This window comes from Canis lupus, chromosome 16 (assembly GCF_011100685.1).
Source record: "Canis lupus familiaris isolate Mischka breed German Shepherd chromosome 16, alternate assembly UU_Cfam_GSD_1.0, whole genome shotgun sequence".
Taxonomy (NCBI): Eukaryota; Metazoa; Chordata; class Mammalia; order Carnivora; family Canidae; genus Canis; species Canis lupus.
The window spans coordinates 29,364,466-29,380,448 of record NC_049237.1 but is presented as its reverse complement, the minus strand read 5'-3'; the positions used below and the strand labels follow the sequence as shown (position 1 = coordinate 29,380,448).

The window sequence follows — 15,983 nt, the reverse complement described above, 5'->3', positions numbered from 1 at the left end:
GTGTTTCAAGGAAGGAATTGTCAGGGGGTTTTATTGCATTGGTCTGATGTGTGAAGTGTGTGAAGTTCTTCTTTGGGTTTTATTTCCTGAGAAGACATCAGGCAGGTCACCAAAAATGATCTGTGTTTCCAAAGAGAAAAAAAAAAAAAAAAAAAAAAAAGGAAGTTGCAAATTTGCTACACAAACTTTATCAAACAAACTTTATTTTTTCCCTTATTAAAGCATAACAATAACAGGTCCTGGCATCTTTCACTAACAGAATTTAAATCAGATTTGATTTTTTGAAAAAATATCTGTTCATGTTCAACTCTTTAAGAATATACCTATTAGATTACCTGACACATATCCACTTCAAATCTTCATTCATTCATTAAATCATTCATATATTGTCCTCTGTGTGCTGGACATTGTCTTCAAAATGGTTTTCTTCCTTCCTTTCTCTGACTATTCTGTGTTCTTCATGCTTATTCACCCAAGGCCAATCCTTCCAAACTGATTCCAGTCTATCACCTCCCTAACTTAAGTCTGCCCTCAGCTCTCTGGTTGCCAAAGGAATGTAAAAGTCAGTGGAAGAACAAGATTTCCATGTTTTGGCTGACTTTTCACATAGTCATTTGAAAGGAAAAGTTCCATGCTTTCTTTCTATGTAAGTCAGCTTTGTTTCATGCCCCTGGCTAAACTCCACACTGAGTGATTTCAACTGCTAGAGGTTAATTTTCCTGTAATAGCCTCATTGTGATAGAGAGTTTGGGAAATTACAAAAATTAGATGCACTACTAATTGGCCTGTCTGGTTTTGGAGCTGCTCCCTGGGTTATATAACACAGTCAGAGGAGGCTGTAGCAAGGCTAGATTTGATTCCCAAACCAACACTTACCAAGACAGTTAGATGAGAGGAAAGAAAATTGTTCCAAACAGAACCACATAAGTGTGTTATTTTCTTTCTTTTAATTGGCTAGGAAAAGGTACTAGAGAGATCTATTCCCTTCACTAGGACCTGGAACAGTATGTCAACAAATATTTCTGGGCACCTGCTTCACCCACTTCCTAGCTGAGCCAGCAGGAAATACAAAAGAAGGATACACCACTCCCTAATCTTAAGGGGCTTACCTTGGAGAGGAGAAAATATCAAATCATGTCACCAAACAGTGAGGTTTCGAATTTGCTCAAAGAATAATTTAGATGTATAGTGAAAATGATCTTAATATTTTTTCTAATTCATCTGAGTTTTGTGATAAACCCTACCCTGGGGGCAACTGAACTTTACTGGATGATAATAATACTGCAATTGTTTTTTTATCTAAAAATTTCCCGCCCAGACTCTTTGTTCTATGCAAAGTTCTTCCTCCCAAACATAGCTGGCCAAAGAGTGGTTTTGGAAGACTCAGTTTCTTTCAGCCATTGCCCATTCTTTTAGATTTTACTCCCACCTCACTACTGCAAAATGGTATTTGGATGACAGAGGCAGCTTAGTGCATTTTAATGGAAGTTTAGGAAAAGTAGAGGAGTCCTTCAATCTACCCTAGATCATCCATCCCTGGATGGCCATGTAGAGTGGCCCAGTGGTTCTGCTTTCTTGTCTAGTCCCAGTGAGGGGTGATTTATCTGGCTCTCAGAGTGAGCAGGTGCCTCTGTCTTAAAGTTTTAGCCCAGCGCTGTCTTTTTTCTCCTAATGTATCTTCCGGAAAGAAAGAAGGAAAGTGGGGTGAGTGGGAAAGACAGGGAGTTGGTGGGGAAATCAGTATCAGGAAGTATATGAGAAAATTGCATGAATATATTTTCAAAATATTACCCCCTTGTGATTTATATGAAATTGTTAAAATATAATGAAAAACAGCATGTAATGAAGTACTCAAGTTTATTCTGTATATTTTATGCATTGCCATATTCAGATACAAGAGAGATGAGATGAAATTTGGTGGTAGTATGCGGGGAGTAGTCATGGAGTCTAGCATGGGCATGATTTGGGTGAACAGGTAGGGTTGCAGACCCTGAAAAGTATCAATGGAAGGATCTTCAAGCAACACGTGAAACCAAGCAGGGCTTTGTTATTGTCTTTGGTGACTTCCTGATTTTTTCCTTGGGAATGGTTTCCCAGGAATAATAGGAAATGAATTAACAGTATCTCCTCATGTGGCAGTGAGATTGGGTTGAGTCTGCATAGACTTGAGTATGTGGCAACTGGTAGGCCAACTGGACTGTTGGTTAAGAGTGACCAGAAGTAATTCTCTTGTAATCTGATTCTGTGAAGATGAGGTTCTTATTAGAGAATCTTTCTTCTTCCATTTTTAAAAGGAGACAAGTGTGCTCTGAGCAACTCCAAAGCTCACCTGGCTGTGAAGGTAAAGGCTTTCCTTTTCCTTTGCTCTGTAACCTCATCTTTATTTTTCTCCCAGCCCAGATGCTGACCTTGAAGACGTTTTATTTTACCCTTGAGCTTCCCTCAGGCTTCTCTTTGTCTTATAGCAGATTCAAGTCTAAAATGAATTTTAAGTGATTTGCTAGGAAGAAACAAGTTATAGTAAGAATATTGTGCAACCTCTTTCTGACCTTAAATCCTCTTAAACCACCGAGAAAATGACTGTGGTGTGTCGAGTCTAGGGCTAAATGTTCTCCTAGAAAACAAACAAACAAACGAAACATGAGTAAGTATCTTTTCTAAGATTAACTTCCTGACAATTGCTGTGGCTTCTTTTATTTGTGTTTTGAGGAAGCAAAAGAAGAGGTAATTAAGGAGTGGATTATAATATAATCACCCTGAATACAATTCTTTCTTATATTTATAGCCATGCCAAAAATCCAAGCTGGCCCCTCAGTGATTCTTTCATTAGGGAAAGCCCAAAAATCAGGTGCACAACTTTCTACCAGAGTTCCAGCAATTCTATTCTAGTGCATTAGGCTTGATAGTGTGTGTTTGGGTGGAAATTAGTGTTACTATCTATATCCTGTCTCCCTTAGAATCTCTCTAAAAATCTTGTTTTTAAGAGGAGGAAAAAAATCCATGGAGTAACGGAGTGTATCAGCAGGAATTCTAATCTTATTTTAGCATTCTTTAGAATGTGTCATTGAAAAGGCAGACTCCCCAAAATTCCATCAAGGGGGCTTGCCAAAATCCCAGCAAGTGTCCTGAGAACTGCCAGAGGAGCACTAGTTATTAGACAGATTTTAATTTGTGCAAATCCATTAACAAAAATCTCTAATTAAAAAAAAATCAATAGATGCCTGTGACATTAACCAGGAAAATCTAATAGAGGACCATTAAATTTTTTTTTCTATTCAATTAACTTGAACACAACACGATGGACTCAACAGATACTTTAATTAGATGCATATGAAAAGAAATTTTGCAAAATTAAACAGACTCTCTATTTGCAACTGATATGAGGAAAACTGCAGTAGAAGATTTGCTCAAATCCCTAATGACTGGTAATTTCCTTGAGAGGGACGTGAATTCTTAGACAACATCCTTACAAATCAATCCTTCCCCAAGAGGCTGTCCTTTGTCAAGAAATAATACACTGTGCTGCCTGCTTCTTTCTCTATTCTTTTTTTCTCCCCCGCTGGGTGAGATATTCATGTGGGAAGCACAAAAGGTAAGTTTCAAGGGACTTGACCAGAATCACTACTCCAGCCTCTTCACAGAAAAAATGACCCAAAATATATGGCTCTAGAGCAGCCCGGGTGGCTCAGCAGTTTAGCGCCAACTTTGGCCCAGGACGTGATCTTGGAGACCCAGGATCAAGTCCCACATTGGGCTCCCTGCATGGAGCCTGCTTCTCTCTCTGCCTGTGTCTCTGCCCTGCCCCCCTCTCTCTCTCTCTGTGTGTGTCTCCCATGAATAAATAAAATCTTTATATATATATATATCTCCCTAATTTACAGAGTAAACATGTGTCCCAGATCGTCCTGGACCATCTCAATTTATGCCTGTTGCCTTGGCATAGTTATTAATATCACTCTGTTTTGCTCTCAATAGTGTCTTGGTTAGGACAATAAATTATACAGTCATCCTACTAACCCATCAACCACCCCCACTATCTATTTCATACTTCCAGGGTGGGCCTTCCAACTTTTGGTGGAAATACAGGATTTCCCTGCTCAAAGAGGTTAAAATTTGGGAAATTAAGAAGTGCCCATTGTTGTCTATGTAAGAGGCATGCAAAAACACTTGCTCCTCAATTGGTTGTCTTCTTTTTCCATCCTGGCCTTCCACCTCCAAATTTACCCTCAATGTTTTTTTCCATTTAGGATTAGTGTTGAAATCTTTTGAGATGAGTTTAACATAATTTCCACTACAGAGATTCTCAACTCCTAGGTGGTTCTGGTCTTTTTAACTTAAAGAATCATGTTTCTCATCTAAACTAACTTATTAGTTAACAGTATATTATGTATGCTTGGGAAGGCTATATGTAAAATGGTGGATTGTCATTCTACTAGCTAATCTCCAAGTTGACTCCCCCTGATGCCTGCTTCCTGATATTTACATTCTTGTGTAGGATTGTACCAGAATTGGTTTTTGTGACCAATAAATGGTAGTTTGTTATTCTAAGATTAGCTAATAAAATTTTGCATTTTCTATTTTGTATGTAATTACTCACCTTGTCTCTCTCTCTCTTTCAGATTACTTGCTTTGGGGGAGACATGTTGTTAGCTATGTTGTAAACAACCATAGCAAGAAGCTGAAGTCCCTGGTCAATCACAAGCAAGGAGCCAAGAATTTCCAACTGCCATATGAGTGAGCTTGGAAGTAGACTCTCCAGGTCCAGTTGATCCTTGAAGTGACTATAGTTTTCATCAATGGCCTAATTGAAACTTAGTAAGAAACCATGAGCCTGGACCTCCTAGATTCCTAACCCTCAGAAACTGTGAGATAACAAATATCTGTTGTTCTAAAGTGCTAAATTTCAGGATAATTTGTTATGCAGCAATAGCTAACTGATCCAGTCAAAACCCCTGTGTCCTGGGGGGATATTGTCAGAAAGGATTAATATGGTGCCCAAACAAAAAAGTCAATACCATATTTATGAAATAAAAGGATAAAATGTGGGCATAATCCATCTATCAACTTAAGAAATATTTCTTGATCACTACAATGTGCCAGGTGCTGTATTATACACTGCACTAGGTACTAAGGACATAAGAATGATGTGCAAAGGATATAAAGATGAGAAAAATAGGAAATTGCTAATCAGTCTCTGCATACATGACTTTGGAAGGACAAGTAGGTGAAAGTGGATATAGGGCCAATAAGTGCTAAATATATTGTGAACTTAAAACTCTTATTGCTACTATTTAATTTATGCATATGAGTATATATCACTCAAACATCAAATAATTCCCTGATAAGACAAATGACAACAGATAAGACAAATTGTTTTCCCCCAGTTTAGAGAGTCACCAAAATAAAACTGTGATGTTTATCACTAAGAGAAATTTCTATATTAACACACTAATAGAATGATTGGATTTAGTGAAATTGTGAATACATGCCGATAAATTTATCTGGGGTTAATTTACCTGCGGGCTTCGCTAAAGAAGACGAGGTGAAGACCAGGCAGTGAGGGAAACTAGCCCTGAAATTTGGATATAGCTTCTTAATTTGATCATTAAAAATGGGAGCAGTGGATTATCACTGACTTCTTTAATGGTCTGAAAGAAGCAATTTAGTGCCTCATCATACATTCAGTGGCAATGATAGTACTGAGCTAGACATATCAGGAAGATTTCAAAAATAAATCGTAGTGTGGGATAAGACTTACAGAAGAGAGTTATCACCTCTCTTGAAGTAAGAGAGGGTAAGGATTTGCCTTTTCATTTCCTGTGCCTTGTCATCAGAGTGGCAAGGAAATTCTTGGCTGACTGTGAGAGTCACACTCAGTGAGTTGCAGATCCGGTTGATTTTCTGGTGGGAAAGGGCAGTATTCTTCTACCTGTGGTACCATGGATGCCCTTGCTCTGCACGCTAATGAAGACTCAGTGCTGACAAATTCAAAGTAATCACCACCCTTTTCATCTTCCCTTCTTTCCCCAAAGCTTAAACTAATAATAATAACCATTTTAAAGCTTTCTCATGGGAAAGTTGGGCTCGGCTAGAAGGGAAATCAATTGTTCTTAGGACAGCTATTATTGTAAGAATTAATCACCGCTATTTGCAATTACTGTACCATACAATTATCACTAATATTTATGCCGCTTTGACTGCTGCTGGAGACCGCGCTGCCTCTATTGCTATTACTCCAGAACAGAGAGGCAGAGCAGTAAAATAAATGAAACCAAAGGATGGAGATGACAGGTTGAGGGGATCCGATTCTCCCACTGTCAGGCCAAGATGTATTAAACAGCTCTTGCCTGCTCAAGTCACAACAGCAACCCACTCAGAGCTGCAAGTTCTGCTTTGAAAGAAAAGAAAGGAACTCAAATAGGTTTGAGAGGACACAAATTAGAATAATTCTCAGCCTTAAAATCTATTTTCTGAGCCTGCATATCTCAGTTCTTCTAAAGAGTATGGTTCTTTGTCATAGAAAAAAAAAAAAGTCAGCCTCTCCCTATTTTGAAATGAGCAGCTTGCAATGTACTGATTGGACTCTTGGGGTGACTCCTCACATCTGTGTGACTAAGAGATATCTGGTCTCTCTACTGGAGGGGAATATTTAAGATTTTAGGTATTAGTTTTCACCCAGCAATAAACAAACGACAAGGCTTTATTTTCCTCATTTATTTATCCAGCATCAATTTATAATTAAAATATATTTAAAGTTGTTTATAACTCTTATTTTTAAAATAATTGCAGACTTACACAAAAATGGAAAAAAATTGTATTAAAATATCTGTACAATCTTCACCCAGATTCTCCCAAATCATAGTATGATTACCCAAATCAGGAAGTGTAACACTGAAACCCCAAAATCTAATCCACAGACCTGCAAATTTCACCAATTTTCCCATTAATGTCCTTTTTTTTTCAATCCGGGATCAGATCCAGGACCTCCCATTGTACACAGTCGTCCTTAGTCTACTTTTATCTGGAACAATCCTCATTCTTTTTTTGTCTTTGATACTCTGATGCTTTGCAAAGTAGTGTCTGATTATTTGCAAAATGTTTCCTTGAGATTGCTCATGTTATGCTTTCTGGGGGCTGAAATAGCACAGAAATTAAGTAGTGTCCTCAGTAGTGTTATCCTATCTACCACAAGACACATGAAATTTACAGGTGATTTTTTTTTAATTTTTGTTTTTTTTTAATTAAGCTTTTATTTTGAGATAAACATAGAATCACAAGAAGTTAAAAAAATAATACAGATAATCTCTATATAGCCTTTATCAGTTCCCTCCCAAGTTAGCAACTTCCAAAATCATAGTTCAATATCACACCAGGACGTTGACATTGATGGGCAAGAAACAGAACATTTCCATCAACACAAAGATCCCTCTTTTTGCCCTTCTATAGCCACACACACTTCTTTCCTCCTTCACCCTCTTTTTAATCTATGGCAGTCACTATTATGTTCTCCATTTTTATAACGTTGACATTTTGAGAATTTTTTATAAATGGAATCATATATTATGTAACCTTTTGGGACTGGCTATTTTCCATTCTGTGTAGTTCCCTGGAGACTCACGGGGTGTGTGTGTGTGTGTGTGTGTGTGTGTGTGTGTCAATAGTTTGTTTCTTTTTATTGCTGAGTACTACTTCATAGTATGGATGTATCACACCGTGTAATCCTTGAAGGACATTTGGGTTGCTTCAGTTTGGGGCTATTAAGGAAAAAGCTGCCATAAACATTTCTGTACAGGTTTTCATGTGATCATAAGTTTTCTGGGATGAATGCCCGCAGCACAATTTCTGGTTGATGTGGTAGTTGCATGTTTAGTTTTGTTTTAAGAAACTGCCAAAATGTTTCCCGAATTGGCTGTACTATTTTATATTCTGACTTTCCATGTATAAGTGATCTAATTTTCCTCATATTTACTAACATTTGGTATTGTCACTATTTCTAATTCAGCCATTCTGATAGGTGTGTAGGGATAACACTCATTTTAATTTCCTTTTTGCACATGGCTGATAATGTTTAGTATCTTTTCTTATGCTTATTTGCCATGAGTATATCCTCTTTGATGAAATGTCTGTTCACATCTTTGCCCATGTTCTAATAAGATTATTTGTTTTTCTGTTATGTTTTGAAAGTTCTTTACATATTTTAGATACTAGTCTGTTGCTGGTTATGCGGTTTGTAAATATGTTATCCTAGACTGTAATCTGTATTTTCATCTTCTTAATGCACTCTTTTACAGAGAAGTTTTTAATTTCGATGAAGCCCAATTTGTCAAATTTTTCCTTTATGGATCATGCTTTTTGTATCAAATCTAAGACTTCTTTGCCTAACCTTGCCTAGAGATCTTAAAGATTCTCTATTTTTTTCCAAAAGTTTTAGAGTTTTGTGTTTTTTCACTCAAGGCCATAATCTGTTTTGGTTTGATTTTTGTCTCAGGTGTGAGACTTAGAAGAAGTTCATTCTTTTTTTGGCAGGCGGGGGTGCAGGAATGCCCATTTGCTTCAGTACCAGTTGGAAAAAGCTATTTTTTTCTTCATTGAATTGCTTTTGCATCTTTGTTAACATTAAATTAGGCATTTTTGTTCAGGGTTATTTCTGAGTTCTTCATTCCATTATTAAAAGTATGTGTCTCTCCTTTTACCAAACCCGTAGTCCTGATTACTGTGGCTATATAAACTTAGACTAAATCCTCCCTCTTTATTCTTTTTCAAATTAGTTCTATTCTAGTTCCTTTGAGTCTCCATATAAACTTGTGAATAATCTTGTTTATCTCTACTAAATATCTTGCTGGTGTTTTGAGAGGAATTGTGGTAAACTTGTTTATCACTCTGGGGAGAATTGACATCTTTTCTATGTTGAGTCTTCCAATCCATGAACACAGAATGTCTCTCCATATTTAGATCTTTTATTTCTCTCACCAGCAATTTGGTACTTTTCAGCATGCAAGTTCTGTACTTATTTTGTGAAATTCACACTTATTTTGTTTGCCTTTTGAGTTTACAAATGGCACTATGTTTTTAATTTCAATGCTCACACTTTAATTGATAGCATATGGGTATACAATCCCTGGAATAAACTTGTACAAATATATTTTTATGTTGCTCAAGGTATATCTTCAACATAAATTCCTTAGAAGTGGGCTTAATGGGTCAAAAGGTAGGTGAATATATAACTATGTTAAATGTTATGAAGGATAACATTAACTTGTATTTTGCATTTCCACAGCAGTGTATGAGAGGGCTTATTCCCGATAGCCTCACTAACAGAATGTATTGTCAGACTTGGAAAGGTTTTGCCAATATGATGGATGACAAACTGCATTTCAGTGTCATTTTGATTTGTGTTTCTACAATTATAAGCGAGGTGAAATATATATTTGTACACTTAAGAGCCATTATTTAATGCTATCGTGAATAGTCTGTTTATGTATTTTCTCATTTTTATATGAAGTGTTTGGTCCCTTCTGTTTCAATTTTAAGGATTTTACATATTGTTGGGATATCAATGTACTTTGTGTGTTGCAAATGATTTCTCTGAATTCCCTAATAGTCTTTTAACTTTTTGGTGTTGGCTTTTTTTTTTTAAACCATGCTTTTTAAACATATTATGTCATCAAATGTACAATTTTTTTTAATCCTTGAATTTTAAATTCTATTTAGAAAGCCTTTCCCGATATTGAGGTTAAAGAGAGATTCACCCATGTTTTCCTTCAGTTCTTGCTGGTCTTATTTTTCATTTTGAGATTGCTGATCTATTTAAAGTTTATTCTTGTGTATGGTGTGAGGAATGGTCCCAGTTTAATATTTTTCCCAGGGGTTGCTTAGAGGCCCCTATGCTATTTATTTAAAAAAGAAATCTATTGTTTCCCCAGTGATTTGAGACACCACATTTGTCATATACCAAATATCTACATGTACCAATGTCTGTTTTTGGACATTCTATTCCATTGGTCTGGTTGTCCATTCATACTCCAGTATCACATTGTCAAATATTCATTCACCAATACTCTGTGTATCACTTCCTTGCTAGAGAATGTAAGCCTGTGAGCTGCCTTTTGATATATGGTAGCTTGCTGAGAAGGACAGGGTGCTATCACACTTCTGCCAACATGTGACTTTGTCTTCTCCGCTTTCAAAGGCACAGTTCTAACAATTGTAAATTAGAGAGGATGACAACATGCATTTCAGATGCTTATGAGGGTTAACTAAAGCAATGTATGTGAGACTTCATTGGTAACTATTATTGTTATTAATACACGCAGTGCAGCATATATGATGGTATTTAAGAGGCCAGGTCTTACAGTAAGGCAGTGATGGAGTCCACTCTCCTATTAGGGGTATGACCTTGAGCAAGGTAACTTAGTCTTTCTGAGTCTTAGATTTCTCATTTTGAAATGCAGATGATAATTATAACTCTATGATCAGGTTATAAGGATTTATTATAACACTGTATGTAGAGCACTTAAAAGACTGTCTGACACACTGTTCATGTTTGATTAATGTTAGATTTTTCCTTTATTAATCTATATAATATCGCTAACAACTTTTGGAGTGAAAGAATATTCCATTGCCAGAGACTGAAAGGTGTTTGCAGAGGCTATTCTGTGTATACATCTCACCTATAAAGCATCCAAATTAGTGAAATCCAGACTAGTTGGTAATCCATTTCATTTAAAAACATGTAAATAAATAATTCTTTGCTTGGCCCCTTGTAGACACAGTACCAGTCTCTGTTGCCCTGACCACATGTGTTTAGTGGCTTTACCTCTGGATCTAGAACACACGTCAAATAGCTAGACTCAATTATGGTAGCAAGCCTTCCATGGACAACATTCTTGGGGGATGTGTCACATGCCTTTAATTTCAATGATCTTTCTACATTGGGTCAGTGCCCATTTCACATTTCGGATCACAGAGTCAGGCCCTGGCCTTTCTAGAGGCAAATTTATAGAAGTTCTTCATTAGAGAGGATTCCTGTTTTCTACCACTTTCCCTTTGCTCTTTTCTGCAGAGGGTTAATTTTAAGGGAAACAAAAACAAACAAGCCCAAACGTTTCTATTTATTATGAGCTTTTCAGCTCAATTCAAACCTTGTTGGTATTGATTGCCCCTCAAAGATATTAATTTATCACAGGCTTAATTCTGCATGGAGACTTCCCAATTATAATATCTCTCCTTCCTTATATACTTCAGAATTCTGACATTAGATTAAACATGTGTTTCCTGTCACTCCTTCGTTTCTCCTAACCCTGTTCCCACAGCCTTCTGCTTGGCTAACCATATTTTGGCATCTTTCCTGTTGACCTCATGAAACTTGTCCTTTATTAATACCCCTTGGCATCCAACAACTTCAAGGTGATAGAAGAACAGGAATGGCATTAATAATTAGAATTAAATAACTAACCAGAACAGAACAGGCCACTTTCCTTCACCTGCTTACCCTCTCTTGGCAGCACAGGGAAATTGTCTGTGCCAAGCAAAATGGGGCAAAGGCGCTAACTGGAAAGGCAGAGATGGATCCACAAATCAGGGTGGTCAGCTAGGTTTTCTACCAAAATGACAGAATTCTTCATAAAACTATACATGAATTACAAGGAATCATTAAGGTTATCTAGCTCTGTCCTTTCTTATTCAGATGAGAAAACTGACACTCCGAAAGATAAAGTAATTGGTCCAAGGTCACACAGCTACATGGTAGTTCGGGGTCTTTTATAGTACAAAAGAGTGTCATTTTCAGAGAGGCGATTTAAAGGAGGCATCCGACGTCCTGAAGCTACGATTTTCACATAAGTTTATCCTGGTAGAATTTTCCAGTTTGACACTTAAATCATACCAGAGAAAAGAAAATGTGTGAAGCCACTTATAAACATTTCTGTAAGATTCTCATTAACACTGTGACGTTTTTCCTCTGAACTCTCAGGTACCTATGACACATTGAACCTGCCTCCTCGATTTGCAGGATCCCTCGAGCCCACGCTGTATTCCAGCTTGTCTGCTCCTGCACTTGATTAGTGACATATGTCCATACCACTCTGCTGGACATTTTCATATACTGACTTAAACAATTAACTTATAGTTTATTCTCAGAAGGACCCACCCAACTAGATTAAAGTACCTTGTTCATAGGACCAGAAGTTTTAAACTTTTTTTTTAAGACTTTATTTATTTATTCATGAGAGACACACACACACACACAGAGGCAGAGACAGACAGAGGAAGAAGCAGACTCCATGCAGGGAGCCTGATGTGGGACTCGATCCTGACACTCCTGGATCATGTCCTGAGCCAAAGGCAGATGCTTAAACACTGAGCCACCCAGGCATCCCACAGAAGTTTTAAATCTTTCTAGCCACCCTGGTACTGTAATTACATAATTAAATTATGTAATTCACTGTCCATACCATACTAGATGCTCAATAATACATGTTCGTCTATGGAGCAGTGGTCATTTTCATGAGTCTTTATGACTACTCTGCTTCTCAACCTGAATGACACTGGATTTAGAAAAATAACCCATGTGTCTGAGGAGTTTTCAGTTCTGGAAGCAAATGAACCCCTTAAAGATCCTCCTGAGAAACCTCACAATGCCTCCAGGATTAATTACTTATTTCCCGATTAAAAAACTGTTCCAGGTTTACATTTATGCTTTGCAATCTCAAAGCTCTTGCAAGTGTGTGTGTAAAGCTATAACTTCTATTTTAATCGATTCCTGCAAATGTTCATATCCTATTAGAGAAGGCAGCCAGTGCAAGAGCAACTGGATTGTGGAACAGTTTCGTTCCAAGTGATGATCTCTGTTCTGATACTGTAGAAAATCCTATAATGCATTAAAATGTTTCCAACAAGGCCTAATAAATATATTACAGTTAAAAATAATTCAATCTGTCCCAGTGATTGATTTGAACCACAAGGTAGAGACAGGTGGCTAAGGCATGTTTTTTTCTGTCTCCCAAATATTTTCCATGTAATGAAGATCCATCCTTTTTATTGTGTTGATGAAATAATAATAGAGTCATAAAAGAGAATAAGAAGAAGTTTGACAAAGTATATGTTTGATTAATTGCCTTCATAGATTAGAGGTGCTGACAGAGTGTTTCTGATTTCTTAATACTCATCTTTCAATCTTCTAAGAGGTAATGCAAAACATATGTATTTACCAACTGCCAACTCTATGAACAAAAACCAAAGCACAAAATGCATGTGTCAGAAGTGCTTGAAGTGTGAAAAGTCTACTGTCTATTTAGAATTTTAAGGTTATGGCAGGCTGATTCAGTTGCCTTGTCAGCCAGGACAGGAGGATAGTTGATCAGGAAGCCTTTGGACTCTCTCTTCCCAAGTCATGTCTTTTTTTCTTGCAAAAGGGAGGGTCCAAATTTCTCAGAGCAAATATAGGAACCATCACGAGTGGTCCCTGCCCCTGCATTTTTTTGAAAAATACTTTCAACCCAAATGGACTTCGCCATTGGGCCCTGTGAGGATTTCATGGGTAAGAAAATATGACAGATGCTCAAGAATTGGTGGCTGAGAGACAGTCGGTGGAGACAATATCATTTATAGTTACAGTTTTCAGAACCTTTTCTTGTGTTTATGTTTATGTTGGAATCCTAAACCATGTGACTTCTCCTATCTGAATTTATTTACTTTTTTATTCATTTATATTTTTCATTTGTCTACTATGTGATAGTCCTTGTAATACAGCAATTAAAATGAGATGCATAATTGTTGTCCTTGGAGAATTTCTAGCTTATTTAGAGAAACAGATATAAAATGTGTCATTTCAATAAACTGTAATGAGTGTTATAAGAGTGGGTACATTGGGCGCTACCGTAACATATATCAGAGATGGGTAAGCTTAATTTTCTCTAGAAAGTCAAGGAAGACAGATCATTTGTAGATGGAGATGTTTAAGCTAAAATATAAAAATTTAGAAGGAGTTAGCAAGGCAAAGTAGTGTTATTTGATGGTGGGTGGATGGTGTGGGAGCTGTCTTCTACTTTTTTCTTATTCAAAAAATCTAATGTTGAAAGTTCTCATCTTAGTAATTCTGGAGTAAGCTTGTATGAAACAAATCCTCCCACAGCAAGCAGTTGTAAGCTCTGGATAAAATATAAAAAGCAGCTATTTAAAGTTACCGAGGAGAAGTCAAAGGCAGGAAAAAACTTGAGAAGATTCACTCCTGAAGGAAGGAAATCTCACTGGGTGAGGCCCATGATGTTAACAGACTTTTCCCTGAGAGCACATGGTGCTGGAGAGTTAAACATAAAACAAAACACCTTGGTCTTTTTGGCTAGAAGTGGCTAGAAATCAAAGGGAAACAAAATCTCTCACATACTCCCATAAGCTACAGAGAGGATGCCCAATTCTGTTTATAAGATCTCAAAAAACTAGGGTGACCCTTGAACTGCACATGTTCAGGGAAAATTACAAGATGCCTAGAAGAAAGCGACAGATTTGCAGCTAAAAAATCTGAGCAAGAGATTTCAGCTGCTTTACCCATATAGGAGATATAAAGTTTGGAAATTGAGTTCTATACATTTGAAAAGTCTTAGAGACTTGCTTTGGTTGAAAGCTAAACTTTCAGAACCCCTGTTACTCTGAAGTTCTAAGTCCTGAGCCTGGTCATAGCCTTCTTTGCCCTATATTTGGAGGACATAAGATGTTTTTTGTATGTTACCAACAAGGCATCTTAGTTTCATCCTTAGTTTTCTATTGGCTATTAATTTGCCCTTAGCTTTTACTCTTTTCCAGGGCTCAACTTATCCACCCAGTTCTATTGTTCTTACAGTTATTATTTCATATTTCTCAAAGGCTTGATAAATTATACCAGCTAGTGAATTTTCTTCCACTGATATACCAACCCAATTCACCACCGGTGAAATCCAAGCATCTGCTTCACCGGTTTTTGCACGGACTATCCTTGATAACTGACTACCATCCAGGGGATCCTCCTTGCTACCTGGTAGCAAGTAACGCAGCTCAAAAATTCCATCTCATTGGCTGCTGTCCTTGACCATCTGTAACAACCATTTCCATTTCAAGAGTGTAGCGTGAAGGATGTTTGTGAATGCCCTTGAGTTCACACCTATACAAGAAAAGGAGCAGAAGCTAGATTTGATAGAGTGAGAAGTTGAATATGATGCCTTAGCAACCAGAAACTTTGAAACTAAAAAGGCTCTTCAGAATTGTTCCCCATTACGACAAGATGGCTGGGTCTTTATGAACTATATGCAATACACTATATTGTATTTAGATCATCCCAGGAAGGTCTGTAATTTGTGTAATATGGGTCTCTGCAACCAAGGCAATCCCCAAAGAGGCTGACAGCTAAAGGCTGTTCTGCTAACAGTACTTCCAAAGTGCTGAGTCTACAGGGGCTTTCCTCAGGATGGATTTGGGTGGTTTATCATTGTGTTTAACACACTCTACATCCACCATTTCAGACCCTAAAGTGAGAAACTTCATGGCAAAAGCCAACACTACAAATAGCAGAATGGCAAGGTAGAAAAATCCTGGGAACATTAGGAATTCTTATGAGGATATTATCTACATCTCATCGTAATGCCCATAGTTAGCTGGATTTTCAGTTACTGAAAACTGAAAACATTTTAACAAATGGGGGAGGGAGAGAAAGGCAGATAGCACACTGAAGGCAGAGGAAGCAACCTGGGAAACAGCCAAGATTTCGAAAGAACACATATCTTCTGAAGAACTGAAGCAAGTCCAGGATGGATGGAGTACGCAGTGCACAGGGTAGAGAGAAAAATAAATCAAGCTGAAGAAGTAAGTAGAGGTGAGATCATGGATTCTGCTGACTTCACAGTGGAGTTGATTTTATCCCAAGGGCAAGGGAAAGTAATAGTTAGTAAGGTTTTAAGCTGGAAAGTGATATGATAAGGTTGTGCTTTTGAAAGATCTCTCCAGCTCCACTAAGG

The 15,983-nt window shown here is 37.4% G+C and overlaps 1 long non-coding RNA gene across 1 annotated transcript in view; it reads left to right on the top strand.

Moving 5' to 3' along the window:
- The window catches only part of LOC111090287, an 87,597-nt gene that overhangs the window by 39,467 nt on the left and 32,147 nt on the right, over window positions 1-15,983 (top strand). Inside the window, exon 2 of the long non-coding RNA XR_005371469.1 lies at window positions 4,620-4,815. This is a non-coding gene — a long non-coding RNA (uncharacterized LOC111090287). The remainder of the gene's footprint in view (window positions 1-4,619; window positions 4,816-15,983) is intronic.